The sequence below is a fragment of the Enhydra lutris genome, unplaced genomic scaffold (genome assembly GCF_002288905.1).
Source record: "Enhydra lutris kenyoni isolate GAN:26980312 unplaced genomic scaffold, ASM228890v2 scaffoldscaffold22, whole genome shotgun sequence".
Classification (NCBI taxonomy): domain Eukaryota; kingdom Metazoa; phylum Chordata; class Mammalia; order Carnivora; family Mustelidae; genus Enhydra; species Enhydra lutris.
In genome coordinates this window covers 9,445,137-9,466,177 of record NW_019154106.1, presented here as the reverse complement: position 1 = coordinate 9,466,177, position 21,041 = coordinate 9,445,137, and the positions used below count along the sequence as shown (strand labels likewise).

At 41.0% G+C, this 21,041-nt stretch overlaps 1 pseudogene; it reads left to right on the top strand.

The window, feature by feature from the left end:
- Positions 1-323: 323 nt before the first annotated feature.
- On the top strand, positions 324-13,226 carry LOC111149505 (annotated as a pseudogene).
- Positions 13,227-21,041: the final 7,815 nt, after the last annotated feature.

Here is a 21,041-nt window from a genome sequence, read left to right as displayed (position 1 = left end):
AAAAAAAAAAAAAAAAAAAAAAAAAAAAAAGGAGCTCCAGCATGATTTGACTTGCAGTGCATCATGTATTTACTCTCTTGGGTACTGGAGATTACGGTGACATGTGGGGGTCAGGGTGGCAACCAGAAACACTGAGAATGACAGCATGTAAATGATTCCCTTCAATGGGGCAGTGAGCCCTTTCTATGTGGGGACCTAGCAATCCCACTGCACCTGAAGCTCTAGGCAATATCACTCTAAAAAATTTGTGTCCCCCTGGGGATGGAGATTCTCTGTGGCTCATGATAAAGGAAGGAATTATGAAATTTCATTTAAAAGCCAACATGGGTGGAGAAGCAATAGATGTGGAGAACGCCAAAGAGATGAAACAGATGCTTATGAATCCTGTTCGTCAGTTGGCATATAAATGAGCACAGACAAACAAGTGTTTTCTGAGGTTTAGGGTTATGGACCAAAAGGGGTAGGGCAAATGTGGATGCTCAGCTTTCATGGAATAGGTGTAATTCCGAGGGAGAACCACAAGATGTCTCTCTTCCAGTGGGAATGGCTTAGGCTCTGGATCCTTCTGGATAACTGCACCCACCCACCTTGATCACTGGGACAAGTGTTGATCCTTCAAGTCTCAGTTGATCACCTAATACCTTGTTTAGAAACCCAGGACTGACCTTCCTGCAAACATCAATACAGTCACCGTCTCTTGCCTCCAAGTCCCTCTCCTTGATGAATCGTAGTGTTTACTAGAGAATTTGACAGGTGAGGAAGGAGGCAGACACAATTTTGGTATCACAGCACTTAAGAAATGAAGCAATAGGAGGTTAGATGGTGAGAGTTGTGATTGCTTTCACAGTCTTTACTCTAAGCCCTCTGGGTCCATGGGAGATGCAGCCTGGAAAATTGAATGGACCAAACAGACCGCCTAAATCTTTACCATATTTGAACCTCAGCAAAGCAGTCAATAAACATTCTCTCCTATTCCAAGTATGTTTTCCCAGATGAGAGTGAAAATGTTTTATTAAAGGCCCTGTTACACTTCCCTTCCAAACAAATGACTTAGTCTTGGTTTAAATCTCATTTATGTTACTAGAATGGATGTAATTTTTACAAGCTCCTCTCTGTCTCTTTAAATCACCCCACTCTGCACATCTTGAGTGGAGGGTGCTTGATATCTCCATCGCCATTTTAACTGCCCCCAAGTAAGCACAGATCATGCACTCAATCATGATAAATTAATAGAATCAGTCTGCAGGATCAGTTTTGCTGGTAGAAATTGGGAAGTTGCATTCTCTAACTGGGGATGGTTTCATCTCTCACTGACTACTCATTGTTCCTAGACATTTAATAAACCCTGATCTCTGCATTGCCTACCCAGGGAATGAGACAAAAGAGGAATAGAATAAAAAAATCCCCAAAGACAATTTGAAGTCACTTGCAGAGAGGATTCCTGTTCATGGGTTGAAGGAACCCAGGCATTGCAGTGGAAGGAACTGGTCCAGAGCCCCTGTGAATGGTCTCAGTTTACCGCTTGCCCTAGAGGTCCATGTTGTTCATGTTGTTCAGTTCCCAGCAGGCAATGAGACCAGGTCTTCCTCTGTTCTCACCCTGTGCAAAGTTGTGAAAGTTGACTGTTTCTCTAGTGCGGGTACTTTCTTTATCTTCATGTCATACCCCTCTGCCCCAAGAAGCCTCTCTGAATGTCTTCTGGTTAGGGAGTCATTTTCCATGCTCCCATAGTTCATAAAGCACTGTCCTTGCTGGGGCTTCTGTGGGTCATGGAGACCATACTTCTATGACCACTACAAGAAGTGATGTCAAAAGCTGAAAAAACATGACTTCTGCCTTCTTCCCACCTTTAAACTCCCAACAATGCCTTCCACTGGAGAACCACACATGGCAGCACTGGCAAGAGTGTCTGGGACATGTAACTCATGGGCCTTCCTTTCTAGTGATAGAGACATAAGTAGGACAAAGCAGCTCTAGAACTAAGAAGGCATAGAGCCTGTCTGGCACACAGCGATTTAATCTACAGAGCCTGGGTTTTATTTTTCAACCTGATGGAGACAGATTGTCTGACTCATAGAAAAGTTAATGGCTGGTAAATTTGTTGCCTACAACATAATAAATGTGACTTATTTGCATAATAAATAACTAACCCACCCCTTAGCTTTATTGGTTAATACCTGTGTATTAGATAAGAGATAAGAAAGGTCACTTAGGGTCTTCTGTTTCACACCCAGAGTAGCAGACGTACAATCAGAGATTTGGGGAAGATTTAAAGCTACGTGTACATAATATTAGAGCATAATGGAGATTAAAGAGGATCAATGCCCATAAGGCACAAATTACTTTTATTGTCCATTTCACTACAAAAGACTATTCAAAAAGAAAGGTCTTTGTAGTAAGCAATGTATAAAGGTCAGCAAAGCAAATAGTCTTGAGAATCCTACAGTGGGTATTGCTTCATCAGTTTCCCAAGACCTCATGAGTCCCGAGGTTATTTGGCTTCCTTCTTCATGCAGTGCTTCCAAAATTTAGAAACAACTTTACTCAACCTATTGTTGATGGCCATGGGTTAACTGCTTTCCTCCCTAGGCTAAAGATGGAGAAAATCTAAGTGGCGTCTGAGTGTCATTTACTTAAGTGTTTGGAGAGGATTCTAACTTCTCCCTGTTTGGGAGGTACCTCTGATGAGGTTGTGACTTGCTGTCTTCAAGGTTCTCGTTCACATGTGAGGCCAACCTCCAATGAGGAGCACATACCTCAGGGATGGACCAGCACACCTGCCTGACTGTGGGGACGGTCAAGAGGACCTGTTAGCATCTGGCTTCGATTCCACAAGGCAGCCCCTCTGGAACTGCTCTTGGTAACATCAGTTACTCAGACAAAACACATGTATTGTGACAGAGTCTCCCCTTGGTCTGGTAGCCTTGATTCCAGCTTAAAAGGAGCTTGAAATGAAAAGAGAGTCCTTGACATTCAAGTGTCTTCTTCTCATGGCAGAAGAGAATTGCTGGAGTCCTACTTGGAAATCTCCTGGGCCCATGACAATATCATACGTGCAGTGCTTTGCAGGTCATTTAAACGCAGACTGTATGTTTCCTGCATCATTGAGAAGACTTGGCTCCTCAGTAAGCTTGTTACTTATGATTTATTTAGTCCGTAATGTGCCTGGATTTGGGAATGACCTTGCCAGAGCTCTGGGATTAGGATATGATATGTGGTTATAATTTGATGTTTAAGCTTTTGCAAATCTGTGGGAAAATTTGTATCATAAGTTGAGACTCTTTCTTATTCTATTTTTGAACAGAATTCCCACAAAGAGGCTGTATATGGGGCAAATGGAGGAACTCATCCATAAGAGGTGAATCTGGGTAAATGTGAACCTGTGTTTCTGTAGGGTACATTGCATAATTCCTATAACATTGCATAATTCCTATAACGTTGCATAATTCCTATAAATTTCTAGTTATTTTCAAAGACAAAGTTAAAACTTGTATTGCTGAGTCAAATGGGCTGAACAAACTTCTGCCTTCCCGGGAAGGAAGGGTCAGATCATCCTGGGAGAGTACCTGATACAGCCGGGCCGTGGGAGGACCCCAGTGATGGATGATGGTATATGAAGTCAATGTGCAGTTGGACGAAGGGTCCTCAAACACCAGGTTGTGTCTGAAATGGCACCTGGACAGGGTTCCCAGCATTATGAAATGCACAAGTAGGGCAGTGCACACAATGAGAAACAGTTATGGAAAATTCTGGAGCAAACCAAGCCCTCCTGAATTATTTTTTCATTCTCTTCCCTATGTATGACACAGGAAGAGATTTAGACACCATTGCACCATTAAGTTGTGACAATAGTTGGTGAATAGGTGAAGGAAACAATCTGATATGCAATGGCCTTTTCCAAGTCATGGGCTTCTTTTTGTAGTTCACAGCTTATAGTAATGAAGTTTGAGCATGATTTAGGGGTATGAAGGTTGTGGCAGGTAATGTGTGGGAGTGGTGGATGGCTTGGTCAGCTCTCACATTTCCCCTGAGGGGCCTCAGGACAAAAGTCTCAGAGGCTCAACAGTGCACAATGACAAGAGAGGTAATAATAAAATGGCTTTGAGGAGAGCACAAGATAAGCCACAGGGGTGACTTGGGTGCCATCAAAGATGCTTGCAGCTTTGGATAAAGACATACGTATTTCGATTTTTGATACTTCTTAAATCTATGATATAAAATGTTATTGATAAATAGATGTGCCCTCAAGTAGAAAGTGTAAGAGCTGAGCTTGAACCCAGTAGTCGGACCCTAAAATTGGGTCCTTACACACTGCTCACACTGCTCAATGAGTGAATACATTCTACCTTGAAAGACCCAGCACTTCAGAATTCAACACACAGTGTAACACTGCCTGATGAGGACTCTGATGTGGGCTGGACTGGACTTGTAAAATAATTTGGGAAGAGTGGACCTTCTTGCTGTTCTAAGATTTCCTTCAGGACCAAAGTGTGTGCCTCTATTTTTTCAGATTCCTTTTTATATCTGTAAGTAAAACTCATGATTTCATCCTAAAAGTTTTGCCTATCTCCATTTATCTATATTCCAACATAATTTTGTTGCTGGTATTGTTCCATTGCCAATGACATCTTTTTTTTTTTTCCATGATGTCATGAATGGTCACAGGAGGTTTATAGGAAAGTAATTGATGTTTATGTGTTGATCTTATATTCTGCTACATAGTGAACTTTTATCACCTCTCATACTTTTTTTTAGTAGATTATCTTAAATTTTCCTGACAGTTGATCAACTATCTATACACAGTAATAATTCCATTGCTTCATATTTTTCTGATTGCTTTCTTGCTGGAAGGCAATATTTTTAACAAGATGTTTCTCTTTTTTAAATAGCATTTATGGTTTTAGAGAAGTGTTAGTTTCACAGAAAAATCGAGCAGAGCATACAGAGTCCTGGTGGGGTCCTCACCTCCACAGGGGCACAGCTTCCCCCACCATCAAGAGGCCACTCCTGATGGTACATTTGTTGCAATTGGTGAACTTATACTGACATACCCTTATCACTCAAGGTCAATAATTTGCATTAGATTTTTTGAAACACCTTCAGGAGAATAGGTGTTATTTCTTCTTTGAAAGTCTGGTAGAACTCCCCAGGGAATCCGTCAGGTCCTGGGCTCTTGTTTTTTGGGAGGTTTTTGATCACTGCTTCAATCTCGTTACTAGATATCGGTCTATTCAGGTTTTCAATTTCTTCCTGGTTCAATTTTGGGAGTTTATAGTTTTCCAGGAATGCATCCATTTCATCTAGGTTGCTTAGCTTATTGGCATATAACTGTTGATAATAACTTCTGATGATTGTTTCTATTTCGTTGGTGTTAGTTGTGATCTCTCCCTTTTCATTCATAATTTTATTAATTTGAGCTTTCTCTCTTTTCTTTTGGATTAGTGCGGCCAATGGTTTATCGATCTTATTGATTCTTTCAAAAAACCAGCTTCTACTGGTTCAAAAAATTGAAGCAGAAGGAAAATTTCCAGACTCTTTCTATGAAGCCAGCATTACCCTGATCCCCAAACCAGGCAAAGACTCTACCAAAAAGGAGAATTTCAGACCAATATCCCTGATGAATATGGATGCTAAGATTCTCAACAAGATCCTAGCAAACAGGATCCGGCAACACATTAAAAAGATGATCCACCATGACCAGGGGGGATTCATCCCTGGGTTACAAGGATGGTTCAACATTCTCAAATCAATCAATGTGATAGAACAAATCAATAAGAGAAGAGAGAAGAACCACATGGTCCTCTCAATTGATGCAGAAAAAGCATTTGACAAAATCCAGCATCTGTTCCTGATTAAAACGCTTCAAAGTATAGGGATAGAGGGAACATTCCTGAACTTCATCAAATCTATCTATGAAAGACCCACAGCAAATATCATCCTCAATGGGAAAAATCTTGCAGCCTTCCCGTTGAGATCAGGAACACGACAAGGATGCCCACTCTCACCACTCTTGTTCAACATAGTATTAGAAGTCCTAGCAACAGCAATCAGACAACAAAGAGAAATAAAAGGTATTCAAATTGGCAATGAAGAAGTCAAACTCTCTCTCTTCACAGATGACATGATACTTTCTATGGAAAACCCAAAAGACTCCACCCCCCAAACTACTAGAACTCATACAACAATTCAGCAACGTGGCAGGATACAAAGTCAATGTACAGAAATCAGTGGCTTCCTTATACACTAACAATGAAAATACAGAAAGGGAAATTAGAGAATTGATTCCATTTACTATAGCACCAAGAACCATAAGATACCTGGGAATAAACCTAACCAAAGAGGTAAAGGATCTGTACTTAAGGAATTACAGAACACTCATGAAAGAAATTGAAGAAGACACAAAAAGATGGAAGACCATCCCATGCTCTTGGATCAGAAGAATAAACCTTGTTAAAAGGTCTATACTGCCTAGAGCAATCTATACTTTTAATGCCATTCCAATCAAAATTCCACCGGTATTTTTCAAAGAGCTGGAGCAAATAATCCTAAAATTTGTATGGAATCAGAAGAGACCCCGAATTGCTAAGGAAATATTGAAAAACAAAAATAAAACTGGCGGCATCATGTTACCTGATTTTAAGCTTTACTACAAAGCTGTGATCACCAAGACAGCATGGTACTGGCGTAAACACAGACACATAGACCAGTGGAACAGAGTAGAGAGCTCAGATATGGACCCTCAACTCTATGGTCAAATAATCTTCGACAAAACAGGAAAAAAATATACAGTGGAAAAAAGACAGTCTCTTCAATAAATGGTGATGGGAAAACTGGACAGCTATATGTAGAAGAATGAAACTCGACCATTCTCTTACACCGTACACGAAGATAAACTCAAAATGGATAAAAGACCTCAACGTGAGTCAGGAATCCATCAGAATCCTAGAGGAGAACATAGGCAGTAACCTCTTCGATATCAGCCACAGCAACTTCTTTCAAGATATATCTCCAAAGGCAAAGGAAACAAAAGCGAAAATGAGCTTTTGGGACTTCATCAAGATCAAAAGCTTCTGCACAGCAAAGGAAACAGTCAACAAAACAAAGAGGCAACCCATGGAATGGGAGAAGATATTCACAAATGACAGTACAGACAAAAAGTTGATATCCAGGATCTACAAAGAACTTCTTAAACTCAACACACACAAAAAGATAATAATGTCAAAAAGTGGGCAGAAGACATGAACAGACACTTCTCCAATGAAGACATACAAATGGCTATCAGACACATGAAAAAATGCTCATCATCACTAGCCATCAGGGAGATTCAAATTAAAACCACATTGAGATACCACCTAACACCGCTTAGAATGGCCAAAATTAGCAAGACAGGAAACAACATGTGTTGGAGAGGATGTGGAGAAAGGGGAACTCTCTTTCACTGTTGGTGGGAATGCAAGTTGGTGCAGCCACTTTGGAGAACAGTGTGGAGATTCCTCAAGAAATTAAAAATAGAGCTTCCTATGACCCTGTAATTGCACTACTGGGTATTTACCCCAAAGATACAGATGTAGTGAAAAGAAGGGCCATCTGTACCCCAATGTTTATAGCAGCAATGGCCATGGTCACCAAACTGTGGAAAGAACCAAGATGCCCTTCAATGGATGAATGGATAAGGAAGATGTGGTCCATATACACTATGGAGTATTATGCCTCCATCAGAAAGGATGAATACCCAACTTTTGTAGCAACATGGACAGGACTGGAAGAGATTATGCTGAGTGAAATAAGTCAAGCAGAGTCAATTATCATATGGTTTCAGTTATTTGTGGAGCATAACAAATAACATGGAGCACATGGGGAGATGGAGAGGAGAAGGGAGCTGAGGGAAATTGGAAGGGGAGATGAACCATGAGAGACTATGGACTATGAAAAACAATCTGAGGGTTTTGAAGGGGCGGGGGGTGGCAGGTAGGGGGAGCCAGGTGGTGGGTATTATAGAGGGCACGTATTGCGTGGAATACTGGGTGTGGTGCATAAATAATGAATTCTGTTACACTGAAAAGAAATAACAAAAAAAAAAAGTAACAAGGATTCTTTCTACTGTTTCCAGGTCCACATTTTCTATCTTTGATAATAAGAATGTCTACCACCTGGTACAGAGATCTTACCTTACACGGAGAGAGTTATTTCCTGATTTTGAGGCAACAGAGGACGGTCTGAGTGTCCTTATGCACTGATTGTCTCTCAAGTAACTTTTATTGGAAATAATCAATATGCCAAAGTAGCACATTTCAGGGAAGCCTGCCCTTGGGCTCTCCAAAAGGCAAATTCCACAAGCGGTTTGTGAGTGAATGACCCTGATGTAAGAATCAGTGGGAGGACCCAGGCAAGGGAAAACCAATGAGAGAAACAGGTTCACAGGCAAGTCCAGATCAGAGATGATAAGGAAGTCAAAATTGAATTGAAGAAAAGACCATTCCAGATGACAATACAAAAAAAAAAAAAAAAAAAAAACCATCAGCAAAGAAATGGGATCTCCAACATAATCTGATCTGCATTGCATCTTGTCTTTACTCTCTTCAGTACTGGAGATGACTGTGAAATGTGTGGGTGGGAGAAGCAACCAGAAACACTGAGGCTGGCAGCATGTAAATGATTCCCTTTAATGGGGCAGTGAGCCCTCTCTATGTGGGGACCTAGCAATCCCACTGCACCTGAGGCTGTAAGCAATATCACTCTAAGAATTTGCATCCCACTGGGGATGGAGATTCTTCATGGATTATGATAAAGGAAGGAATTATGGAATTTCATTTAAAAGCCAACACGGGCATGTGATGTGATGAGCACTGGGTGTTATACACAACTAATGAATCATTAAACACTACATCTGAAACTAAAGATATACTGTATGTAAGCTAATTGAATTTAAATTAAAAAGAAGCCAACATGGGTTAGATGTGGGAGTGTAAAAGGGATGAAACTCACGCTTATGAATCCTGTTCATCAGCTGGCACATAAATGAGCATACTCACAGGAACACAGACAAGCAACCATTCTCCTGAGGTTTAGGGTTATAGGCACAGATGAGTAAGGCAGATATGGATGCTCACCTTTTATGGAATGGGTGTGATTCCTAGAGAGGACCACAAGATGTCTCCCTCACAGTAGCAATGAGCTAAGCTCCACATCCTTGCTCTGGATAACCGCATCCACCTTGATCACCTGGACAACTCACGTTGATCCTTCAAGTCTCAATGGATCATCTGACACCTTGTTTAGAAAACCAGGATTGACCTTCCTGCAAATATTAGTACAGTCACTCTCTCTCCAACTCCCTCTCTTTGCTGAATCCTGTTGTTTACTAGAGAATGTGACAGGCAGAGGAGCAGGCAAACACAATTTTGGTATCAGAGCATTCAGGAAATGAAGCACTGGAAGTTAAATGAGGAGAGTTATGGTTGCTTTCAGAGTGTTTACTCTAAACCCTCAGGGATCATGGGAGATGCTCCAAGGCTGTGCTTGGAGAAGTTGAATGGACCAAAGAAACCACCTAAATCATCACCACATTTCAAACTCAGCAAAGCATTCACTGAAATTCTCTCCCATTCCATGTGGGTTTGCCCAGCCTAGATAGAAAAGGTTTTATAAAAGGCCCTGTCATCCCTCCCTTCCAAAGAGATGACTTAGTATTGGTTTAAATCTCATTTATGCTATTATAATATATCTAATATTCTCAAGTTTCTCTGCATTGGTCTATTTAAATCATATCACTATGCACATCTTGACAGGAGGATGCTTAATATTTTCATCACTTTTTTTCTTGACCCAAGTCAGCATAGATTATGTGCTCAATCATGATAAATTAATAGAATCAATTGGCAGAATCAGTTCTGCTGGTAGAAATTGGGGAGTTGCATTCTCTAACTGGGGATGGTCCGTCTCTCTCTCTAACTATTCATTGTTCCTAGACATTCAATAAACACTAGGACTCTGATCCTTGAATCTCCTACCCAGGGAATGTAACAAAAGAGGAATGAAGTAAAAAATTTCCAGAGACAATCTGAGGTCACTTCCAGAGAGGGTTACTGTTCATGGGTTGAAGGAACCCAGGCATTGGAGTGGAAGGAAGTGGTCCAGAGCCCCTGAAAAGATCTTCAGCCCTCCTAGGTTTCACCTGGTCGCAGTTTTACCCCCTGCCCCAGAAGTCCATGTTGTTCATGCTATCCAGTTCCTAGCATGCCGTGAGACCAAGTCTTCCTCTATTTTGACCCTGTGTAAAGTTGTTGAAGGTTGACTGTTACTCTAGCATGAGTACTTTCTTTATCTTCATGTCGTACCCCCCAAGAAGCCTTCCTGAATATCCCCTTATTAGGGGATCATTTTCCAGGCTCCCATAATTGGTAAAACTTTATCCTTGCTGGGCTTCTGTGGGTCCTGGAGACACCAGTTCTACAACCACTGCAAGGTGTAACATCAAAAGCTAAGCAAATGACAATACAGACAAAGGGCTGATATCCAGGATCTATAAAGAACTCCTCAAACTCAACACACACAAAATGGATAATCACATCAAAAAATGGGCAGAAGACATGAACAGACACTTCTCCAAAGAAGTCATACAAATGGCTATCAGACACATGAAAAAATGTTCATCATCACTAGCCATCAGGGAGATTCAAATTAAAACCATATTGAGATACCACCTTACACCAGTTAGAATGGCCAAAATTAACAAGACAGTAAACAACTTGTGTTGGAGAGGATATGGAGAAAGGGGAACCCTCTTACACTGTTGGTGGGAATGCAAGTTGGTACAGCCACTTTGGAGAACAGTGTGGGGATTCCTTAAGAAATTAAAAATAGAGCTTCCCTATGAACCTGCAATTGCACTACTGGGTATTTACCCCAAAGATACAGATGTAGTGAAAAGAAGGGCCATCTGTACCCCAATGTTTATAGCAGCAATGGCCACGGTCACCAAACTGTGGAAAGAACCAAGATGTCCTTCAATGGAAGAATGGATAAAGCAGATATGATCCATATATACTATGGAGTATTATGCCTCCATCAGAAAAGATGAATACCCAACTTTTGTATCAACATGGACAGGACTGGAAGAGATTATGCTGAGTGAAATAAGTCAAGCAGAGAGAGTCAATTATCATATGGTTTCACTTATTTCTGGAGCATAAGAAATAACACAGAGGACATAGGGAGATGGAGAGGAGAAGGGAGTTGGGGGAAATTGGAGGGGGAGATGAACCATGAGAGACTGTGGACTCTGAAAAACAATCTGAGGGTTTTGGAGGAGCAGGGGGTGGGAGTTTGGGTAAGCTTGGTGGTGGGTATTATGGAGGGCACGGATTGCATGGAGCACTGGGTATGGTACATAAACAATGAATTCTGAAACACTGAAAAGAAATTTAAAAAATAAATTAAAAAAAATTTTTTTTGTATTTGACAGAGAGAGAGAGATCACAAGCAGGCAGAGAGGCAGGCAGAGAGAGAGAGAGGGGAGGAAGTAGGCTCCCCGCGGAGCAGAGAGCCTGACGCAGGGCTCGATCCCAGGACCCTGGGATCATGACCTGAGCCGAAGGCAGAGGCTTTAACCCACTGAGCCACCCAGGTGCCCCAATAAAAAAAATTTTTAAGAAGCTGAGAAAACATGGCATCTGCCTTCTTTCCATCTTTATACTCCCATCAGTGTCTTCCATTGGAGTACCACACAAAGCAGCACTGGCAAGAGAGTCTGGGATATGTAACTCATAGGCCTTCAGTTCTAACAATAAAGACATGAGTAGGACAAAGCAACTCTGGAACTAAGGAATCATAGAACCTATCTGGCACACAATGGTTTAATCTACAGAGCTTGGGTTTTATTTCTCATCTTGATGGAGACCAATAGTCTGACCTATAGAAAAATTAATATCTGGTAAGTTTTTTGCCTACAATATAATAAACATGACTTATTTGTGTAATTAATACATCAACTAAAGCACCCATAAGCTTTATTGATCAATACCTGTGTACTAGGAAATGGTGGAATAAAGAAAGTCCCTTGAGGACCATGGGGCTGCTCCAAGACCAGTCTGGCTCACATCATAGCCAAAAACAGCAAGAAACATAGCAAAAGACTTGTGACATTGTCTACAACAAATGCCAAGACAAATGATGTGTGAGACATCATAAAACAAGCTCAAAATAAAAAGAGATTTTTCAAAAGGAAAACCATCCTTTTTATTGATGAGATTCATTGGTTCAATAAATCTCAACAGCACACTTTCCTTCTTCATGTGGAATGTGGGATGATCACTCCGATTGGGGCAACCTTGGAAAACCCTTCCTTCCAAGTCAATGCTGTTCTCCCTAAACTGCTGTTGCGCTATCATTCTTGAGAAGCTTCCCGTAGAGTCATTGGTGATGGTTTAACCTGGGAATCCACATCCTAGACTCCAGCCATCCCACTGACCCTCTGAGCCAGAAAAGTAACAGCAGTTCAAAGCCAGCTGTGTTCACAGAAGATAAAGCAAAAGACTCTCCGGTTTATCTTAGCAACAGGGATGCCCTAGCTGGATTGAATGGACTACAGCTGGCAGTGCTGGCCAGGTTAAACTCTAGGAAGATGTTCTGTAAGAAGAGTGGGCAAAACTATTCTCTCAGTAGAGTTCTGATCACTGAAAATGACGTAAAGGAAGGCCTCCAACAATCTCATATTTTATATGACCGAACAGGAGAAGAGCATTACAACTGCATCTCTGCACCTCATAAGTGGATGCAGGGCTCAAACCAGTGTGCCTCCCTCTACTGGCTTGTGTGTATGCTTGAAGGATGACAGGACCGGTTGTATGTGGCAAGGAGGCTGGTGAGGTTTGCCAGTGAGGACATAGGTCTGGCACACCCTTCTGCATCAACACAAGCAGTTGCTGCCCACCAAGACTGTCATTTTATAGGCATGTCTGAATGTGAGGTGCTTCTGGCCCAGTGTGTAGTCTATTTTACCAGAGCCCTTAAGTCCATTGAGGTGTAAAGTGCCTGCAACATCAAAGCATGCGTACAAAACCACCAGGGGTCTCTGCCCCTGTTCTGCTGTACCTGAGGACAGTACCCACTAAGCTGATGAAGGATTTGGGCTACAGCACAAGAACAACCCCATGTACAGTGAGCCTATGGATCAAGAATATCTGCTGGAGGAATAGAGAGGAGTTGATTTCTTTAAGCAAAGGTGACAATGACTCTCGTACGCTTTGACAGCAGAAGGATGTGTCTGTTTTTTAAGGAGAACAAGAGTAACTGGATTGTGAGTTGGTTGCCTGGTGAAAGTTAAATGACACCAACATTTTTTGCCAGAAGTGTCAGAGTTCCTTAGGTGGAGGCACACGGACTTCAGCTAAATGTGTAACATTGAAATTGTGTCCATTTGCACTCTGTGCAATGGTTGTGGTTATACTTATGAAAATATCTGGCAGCTTTGTGCAATGAATTAATGTTATAAAGAATTATCTTATTTTGTCATAGTTTTAGTCATGATATCATTTCCGAATTCAGTTCTGTAGGATTTTGTTTTTCTTTAAAAGATGTATATTCAGGATAGTTTGAGTTGGTAAAAAAAAAAAATGTAATTGTGATTTAATACTGCATAGTGTTTGGGGTATTTTTTTAATATACAAAGGTCTTATGAGCTAATAAAACTATTTCAAAGTAAAAATAAAAGAAGGAAAAGTCCCCTTATGTCTTATGTCTTATTCCCAGAGTGGCAAATCTATAAGGAGAGATTTGAGGAATATGCTAAAGCTATGGGTACATAAATATTAGAGTTAATGGAGATTAAATAGGATCAATACCCACAGGGCAGAGATTACTTTTACTATCCATTTCACTACAAAAGACTATTCAAGAAGAACAGTCTTTGTGGTAAGAAAAATACAAAGGTCGGCTAAATAAATAGTCTTGAGAATCCTACAGAGTTTTAGTTCACCAGTTTTCTGGCACATCTCACAAGTCCTGAGGTTATTTGGCCTCCTTCTTCATGAAGTGCTTCCAAAATTTAGAAACAACTTTACTCAACCTATTGTTGATGCCACTGGGTAACTACTTTCCTGCCCCTAAGCTAAAGATGGAGAAAATCTGCTTATTTTTGCCATCCTAAGTGACATCTGAGTGCCATGTCCTTAAGTGTTTGCAGAGGACTCAAACTCCCCCTGTTTGGGAGGAACCTGTGATGAGATTGTGACTTGCTGTCCTCAAGGTTCTCATTCACATGTCTCAGTCATATGGTCTGACTTATAATGAGAAGAATGTACCTCAGGGATGGACCAGCACACCTGCTTGTGTGAAGTTCAAGAATTGTTAGCTGACTTTGTTACCTGACCTTGAGTGCTACAAGGCAGCCCCTCTGGAATTGCTCTATGTAACATCTGCTACTCATAGAGCACATGAATTGTGAAAAAGTTCCACATTGGTCTGGCAGCCTTGACTTAAAAGAAGCTTGGGGTGAAAAGAGTCCTTGACATTCAAGTGTTTTCTTCTCATGGCAGAAGAAAATTGCTGGAGTCCTTCATGGAAATCTCCTGGGCCCATGACAATTTCATAGGTGCAGAGCTTCCCAGCTCCTTTTAATGTAGCCTGTATACTTATTGTATCAATGAGAGGGCTTTATGCCACAGTAGACTTGTTACTTGTGATTTATTTAGTGTATAATGTGCCTTGGTTTGAGAATGACCTTGCCAGAGCTCTGGGATTGGGGTATGATATGTGGTTGTAATTTGATGTTTAAGATATTGTAAATCTGTGGGAAAATTTGTCTCATAAGTTGAGACAGTTTCTTATTCTTTTTTTGAACAGAATTCCCACAAAGAGGCTGTGTTTGTGAGCAAATGGAGTAACTCACCCATAATAGGTGGATCTGGGTAAAATGGAACATGTGTTCTTCTAGGGTGTATACCATTGCATAGTTCCTTTAAATTCCTAATTAGTTTCAAATACAAAGTTAACAATTGTTTTGCTGATGCAAAATGGGATACAAACTTCTGTTTTTCCAGGAAGGAAGGTCACACCAGGAGAGTACATGATTACAGCTGAGTCATGGGAGGACGCCAGTGATGGGTGATGGTATATGAAGTCAATGTACAGTTGGATAAAGGGTTCTCAAAGACCAGGTTGTGTCTGAAATGCCACCTGGACTGGATTCTCAGCATTATGAAATGCACAAGTAGGTCAGTGCACATGAGAAACTGCTATGGAAAATTCTGGAGCAAACCAAGCATTCCTAAATTTTTTCTTCATTCTACTCCCTATGTACGACATAGGAAAGAGATTTAGTACCATTGTGTTATGGCGAGAGTTGGCAAACAAGGTGAAGAAAATAATCTCTGATACCTTGGCCTTTTCCATGTCATGGGATTCTTTTAGAGGTCACAGCTTATAGCAAGAGTCTGAGCATGTGTTACGGGTATGAGGGTTGCTGGCAGATGATGGGTGGGGGAAGTGGATGGCTTGGTCAGCTCACACATTTCCCTGAGGGGCCTCAGGGCAAAAATCTCAGAGGCTTAACAGTGCACAAGGACAAGGGAAGAGATAAAATGTGTATTATAAAGTGTGTAAGATAAGGCACAGTGGGAATTTGGATGCCATCAAAGATGCTTGCAGCTTTGAATAAAGACAGATATATTTCAACCTTTGATACTTCTTAAATCCATGATATAAAATGTTATTGATAATACATCTCTCTTTTTTAAATTTTAGTTTGTTTTTTCAATGTTCCAAGATTCATAGTTTATGCACCACACCCAGTGCTCCACGCAATATGTCATCTCTTAAAGAACTGAATGAGGCCCTTTTTAGTTTTATATATCCATTAATATCATTTATTGTCAAAATGAGGCAGAATTATTCATGTTCCACATGTAAACCCTGAAAATACTCGTCACAGGAATGTGCAGAGGGGAAAAGAGTGAGTCTATGGCAGCGATGTCACTCAGTTCTTTGAATTCCCCTAAGCACTAGCTAAAAATGACATTGTGATCTGTCACTCCAAATTACTTTTAATGATTTATCATCTCTAGCTAAATTAGGTCCTTTGATGTTATCCAAAGCAAGGAATCAGAAACCTCATCTTATGGAAAAAAAATGTGTGTGCCACAAATTATTACTTTCATGTTTTTTGTTTTTGCTTTTGTTTTGGAGTCTGGTGATTTGTACACAGGGTAAATGCTGTGAAAGATCTGAGGGGTGACATGTATGCCTCTGTCTTTACAAACTGGAACAAGAAAATTCTTTGCAAGGGAAATGGGACATGACAACCAGTATGACCACATGATATATCCCTTGTAACACTATTTGTGGACCTTATGACCCAGAAGTGATATCTTAAATCCTTCCATGTCCCATGTGTATGTTAGGCACTTAAAGACTTAAGCCCTAGAGAATCCCTGAGATTTTAACCTCACCCAAATGGACAGGTGTAACCAGTGTCCCCTGCTGTGAACAGGAGCCCAGAGACCCTGTGAAGCTTGGGGATAACTAATATCTAACCCCATCCACCACTCTTTCTACCTTTAGTTCCAGTACTCAGTGTTTAGGAATTTATGCCAGTACCATGCTGTCTTGGTGATCACAGCTTTGTAGTAAAGCTTGAAATCAGGCAACATGATGCCCCCAATTTTGTTTTTCTTTTTCAACATTTCCTTAGCATTTCGGGGTCTCTTCTGATTCTATAAAAATTTTAGGATTGTTTGCTCCAGCTCTTTGAAAATGCTGGTGGAAGTTTGATCAGAATGGCATTGAAAGAATAGATTGCTCTAGGCGGTATATTAACAATGTTCATTCTTCTGATCCATGAGCATGGAATGGTCTTCCATCTTTTTGTGTCTTCTTCAGTTTCTTTCATGAGTGTTCTATAGTTCCCTGAGTACAGATCCTTCACCTCTTTGTTTAGGTTTATTCCCAGGTATCTTATGGTTCTTGGTGCTATAGAAAATGGAGTCGATTCTCCTAATTTCCCTTTCTGTATTTTCATTGTTAGTGTATAAGAAAGCAACTGATTTCTGTACATTGATTTTGTATCCTGCCACATTACTGAATTGCTGTATGAGTTCTAGTGGTTTGGGAGTGGAGTCTTTTGGGTTTTCCATAGAAAGTATCATGTCATCTGCGAAGAGAGAGAGTTTGACTTCTTCATTGCCAATTTGAACACCTTTGACTTCTCTTTGTTGTCTGATTGCTGTTGCTAGGACTCCTAACACTATGTTAAACAAGAGTGGTGAGAGTGGGCATCCTTGTCGTGTTCCTGATCTCAAAGGGAAGGCTGTCAGCTTTTCCCCATTGAGGATGATATTTGCTGTGGGTTTTTCTTTTTTTTTTTTTTTTAAGATTTTATTTATTTATTTGACAGAGAGAGATCACAAGTAGACAGAGAGGCAGGCAGAGAGAGAGAGAGAGAGAGAGAGAGAGAGAAGCAGGCTCCCTGCTGAGCAGAGAGCCCGACGTGGGACTCGATCCCAGGACCCCGAGATCATGACCTGAGCCGAAGGCAGAGGCTTTAACCCACTGAGCCACCCAGGCGCCCCACTGTGGGTTTTTCATAGATAGATTTCATGAAGTTGAGGACCGTTCCCTCTATCCCTATACTTTGAAGCGTTTTAATCAGGAATGGATGCTGTATCTTGTCAAATGCTTTTTCTGCATCAACTGAAAGGACCATGTGGTTCTTGTCTCTTCTCTTCTTGATTTGTTCTGTCACGCTGGTTGATTTGCAAATGTTGAACCACCCTTGCAACCCAGGGATAAATCCCACCTGGTCATGGTGGATAATCTTTTTAATGTACTGTTGGATCCTATTAGCTAGGATCTTGCTGAGAATCTTAGCATCCATATTCATCAGGGATATTGGTCTGAAATTCTCCTTTTTGGTGGGGTCTTTGCATGGTTTGGGAATCAGGGTAATGCTGGCTTCATAAAGAGTCTGGAAGTTTTCCTTCTGCTTCAATTTTTTGAAACAGCCTCAGGAGAATAGGCATTATTTCTTCTTTGAAAGTTTAGTAGAATACCCCAGGGAATCCATCAGGTCCTGGGCTCTAGTTTTTTGGGAGATTTTTGATCACTGCTTCAATCTTGTTACTAGACATTGGTCTATTTAGATTGTCAATTTCTTCCTGATTCAGTTTTGGAAGTCTATAGGTTTCCAGGAATGCAACCATTTCATCTAGGTTGCTTAATATTGGCATATAACTGTTGTTAATAATTTCTGATGATTGTTTCTATTTCCCTGGTGTTAGTTGTGATCTCTCCCTTTTCATTCATAATTTTATTATTTTGGGTCTTCTCTCTCTCTTTCTCTTTTTTTTTATTAGTTTAGCCAATGGTCTATCGATCTTATTGATTCTTTCAAAAAGCCACCTTCTAGTTTTGTTGATGTGTTCTACTGTATCTCTAGTTTCTATCTCATTGATCTCTGCTCTAATCTTGATTATTTACCTTCTTGTGTGTGAGGTTGGCTTAATTTGTTGTTGATTCTTCATAAAAGACCTCAACATGGGGCAGGGATCCATCAGAGTCCTAGAGGAGAACATAGGCAGTAACCTCTTTGACATCAGCCACAGCAACTTCTTTCACAACACTTCTTCAAAGGCAAGAGAAACAAAAGCAAAAATGAACTTTTGGGACTTCATCAAGATCAAAAGCTTCTGCACAGCAAAGGAAACAGTCAACAAAGCAAGGAGGCAACCCATGGGATGGGAGAAGATATTTGCAAATGACATATCAGATAAAGGGCTATACAAGATCTAAAAAGGATGTCTTAAACTCAACACATAAAAAACAAGTAATCCAGTCAATAAATGGGCAGAAAACATGAACAGACACTTCTTCAAAGAAGACATACAAATGACTAACAGACATATGCAAAAATATTCAACATCACTGACCATCAGGGAAATTCAAATCAAAACTACATTGAGATACCACCTTATGCCAGTTAGAATGGCAAAAATTAACAAGGCAGAAAACAACAAATGTTGGCAAGGATGTGGAGAAAAGGGAACACTTACATAGTTATAGTTGTGCATTATCTTGAAACTTCATTTTCCTATGTTCTCCTCTAGGATTTTGATGGAATCCTGTCTGTTATTTCAGCCTCTTCAATAAATCGTGTTTGGAAAATTGGATGGTCATACACAAAGAATAAAGCTGGACCATTCTTTTATACCACACGAAGATAAACCCAAAATGGATGTAAGAGTCAGATTTCTAATGGAAGGAGGAGTATCCCAGGATTTTTTCTCTGCTATCCCAGGGCAGAAGACTAATCTTTCACTGAAGTGGGGATATTTGGGAATACTTTTTTCAGAAGAGTCCCATGTTCACCATGTGGAAATTCAACCAGATGGCACATGTCTTCCAAGCACTGAAAACCTGGCCCCCATGCACCTTTGTGACTGAATCTTATGACCTACACCCAACAATGGGCTGAGAGACATTGTTATTTATATCTTACTTCTAGAAAAAGATTTAATTTAAGTGCTTCCTATTCGTCTGTGGATGCAGGATACAGAGGAAGAAAAGTCTCTGGCCATTGGTGCAATAAGGAAGAGAGTTGTTGGCAGGAAGTGGCCTGCTGGACTGCCTAGCCAGCTGCCCTCCATGCTCACAGTAGACTGGGTTCCCTGCCTTATAGCTGTTTCCTTATTCAACAATCCCAGCACCCCTGTCGAATTCTGCTGTGGTTGTGTCCACTTGATTGGGGGAACTACCCCTCAGGAAGACTCCCAGGCAAGGACCCAGTCACAATGGTGAGGCCTCCAGTGTCCTCCTCCTCAGGACAGTATGGAGAATCTGGTGCCCAGGGTGGTGGTGATCTGAGAAGGAGGTCAGATCCTTGGTGCTGCCTTAGTGTACCTCCCCAGGTGTAATGTCATCCACCCTGCAACCCCCTTTTACCCTATCAGGGATGAGCAGGGAGGCAGCTACCTCCACCACCTGGGTCCTTGAAAGAGCACCATCCTAAATGCCCTCCTGGCTGCTCAGCTGAGCAGAAGCTTCTATGGACAAAGAAGAAAGGAATTACCAATGTGCTTGCAATTAGCATTTTTGTTGTTGTTGTTGTTGTTATAGGGTATCTGACCTGTGCAGCTCCTCACTTCCATCTTGGCCTGAATGATTTCTTGAGGTGGGTCACATAGTATCTGAATTATAGTCTTGTAGCTAGCTGCATTTAGAAGGGAGAAGCTCCTTAATTCAAGTGCAAAAACTGGGCAGGTGATTGCATTAGCTGGTAAAGAGAAAGAAATACAACTGGTGTAAGGAAAATCATTTCCCCCTCTAGACCCAGAGGATTTATGATCTCATCCCACAATAGTGCCAATGACAATGCCCGACCTTGGAAGCTGTGACTCCCTCATATTGCAGAGCAAGCAGCAGAGGCAGGCCTCGAATACAGGCTTACTGATTGTTAGTTCAGTCCTTTTTAAAGCACATTCCCTCCTTCCAAGACTCTCCTGGTGCTGAAATTTACTTTCTTTTTATTTCAAACAGTTAAGTGTGCCTGAATGGAACAACAACTTGTTTTCTTCTTGGATATTAGGGAAGAGAAGATTTTAGTAATCAATTATTAAGTGAATGGTAGAGTCAGATCATTCCAGAGGGCAGAGGATGGGATGGTCAATCTGGAGACAAGGAGGTCACACTATTTATTTATTTTTAAAAGATTTTATTTACTTATTTAACTGAGAGAGAGAGAGAGAGAGAGAGGGAGGGAGAGAGAGCGCATGAGGAGTGGCAGGGAGAGGGCAAGAGAAAGGCAGGCTCCCTACTGAGCATAGAGCCAGATGCTGGGCTCCATCCCAGGACCAGGGCACTGGGATGATGACCAGAACCAAAGGTAGACACTTAACTGACCCAGCCACCCAGGAGTCCCAAAGTCACACTATTTATATGTTGGAATATGCTAGCTTGAGACTAAAAACTAAGATTGTGTCATTGGATACAGATATGTTAAAAAGATACACACACTCATACAAACACAACTCCCAGATACTCTGTTTGAACAC